Genomic DNA, 1,917 nt, shown 5'->3' with positions numbered 1-1,917 from the left:
ATTAGGAAATCCTCTAAACTGAAGGATATTAAAGTAAAATAAATCAAAATCTATGGGGTACAGCTGAAATAATAGAGAAAAAATGACATTTTTAAGTACCTCTATTAAAAAAGAAGAAGATCTCAAATTAGTAACTTAGCTTCTGCCGTAAGAAACAAAAACGAACAAATTAAACCAAAGCATTCAGAAGAAGGAAATAATAATGAAACTGAAGTCGATTACTGAGAAAGATAAATAAATCCTAAACTTGGTTGTATGGGAAAATAATCAGTAAATTTTATAAAACCCTAGCTAGATTGATCAAGACAAAAAGATACAAATTAACAATAACAGGAATAAAAGAACATCAGACCACTGTGACCTTCAGATCAAGAAAAGGAATATTAATAATTTTATGCCAATGATCTTGACATGCAAATGAACAATTTCCTTGAGAGAGAAAACTCATGAAAACTAACCTAAGAAGAAATAGAAAATGTGACCAGCCATATATAAGTTGTAGAAATTGAATTTGTAATTGACATCCTTCCCATAGAGAATACAGAAGGTCTGTCTAGAAGGCTTAAATGACGAATTGCATGAAACACACAGTTGAAAAATAACATCAATTTTACACACACCTTTTTAGAAATTAAAGGAGGCAACTATTTTCAACTGGATTTATGAGGCCAATATTACTCAGATTAAAAAAAGAAAATGCAGACAACAAAATTAGAAGAAAAAAGAACCAAGAACAATTATTTCTTTTGAACAAAGACCAAAAATTAGGTGCAAGAATTAATAAATTCAAATACAAATTAAAAAAAACATATATAATTCCAGTTTATGGGAAAGTGTTTGATTCAAATAAACTGCAAATTAAATAACACAACTCAATTAATATAATACAAAACAGGCTGGGTTCAGAGGCTCATGCCTGTAATCCCAGCATTTTGGGAGACCCAGGTGGGTGGGTCACTTGAGGTCAGGAGTTCCAGACCAGCCTGGCCAACATGGCGAGGTCCTCTCTCTACTAAAAATACAAAATTAGCTGGGCATGGTGGTGGAAGCCTGCAATCCCAGGTACTCAGGAGGTTGAGGCAGGAGATCTTTAGGACCCAGGAGGCAGAGGTTGCAGTGAGCCAACATCACATCACTGCATTCTACCTGGGAAACAAGAGCAAAACTCTGTCTCAAAATAAAAATTAGCAAAGTAATACCATGTTGAGGCATCAATTTTTTAATGGTGTGTATAATTTCTATGCTAAAGTCTACAAGCACTACCGACAGAAAGTAAAGATCAAAATTAACAAAGAAATCGTGTATTCAAGAACTGGAATATCCAGTGTTATTACTTCTCCAAGATTGAGCTATTAAATTAAGTTCATTTTCAATTAAGACAATGGTGAGCTTTAAAAGAAATGTTAAAAGAAATTGGCAAGCTGAAGCTACCATTTCTATGGAAATACAAATAAGTTTGAGTAGCTGAAATAATTTTTAAAAATAAGGAATTTGGAGGATGCATATTGAGTAATTTCAAGATTTACTATAAACCTCTAGTAATAAAAAGCAGTGTGACATTGTTATAAAATAGGCATAAATCAGTGGAATAGAATAAAGAGCCCATGAATAGACCCACGCAGACACAGCCAATCCCAACTGTGACATGGGGTAGGGGCGCCCTCTTTTGTTCAGACCCCTTTCCTGCTGCTGGGAACCCAGGGAGACCCGGGGGAGGTCTTGGCTGAGCAGGTGAGGCGGGAGCTAAGGGCCACCATTCTTAGCCCTGTGGCCACAGCGGGGCGGTGCCGCGCAGCTGTCAGATTATTAGTATTTTTTAAATTATCCATGTTTCTGTTTATATATAGTATACAGGATAACAAATTCAGGAACTATGGGAAAGTAACATATAAAACCTTAATAGAAAATAAAATACAG

This window comes from Cebus imitator, unplaced genomic scaffold (genome assembly GCF_001604975.1).
Source record: "Cebus imitator isolate Cc_AM_T3 unplaced genomic scaffold, Cebus_imitator-1.0 Scaffold1069, whole genome shotgun sequence".
NCBI lineage: Eukaryota > Metazoa > Chordata > Mammalia > Primates > Cebidae > Cebus > Cebus imitator.
This window is presented reverse-complemented; position numbering follows the sequence as displayed.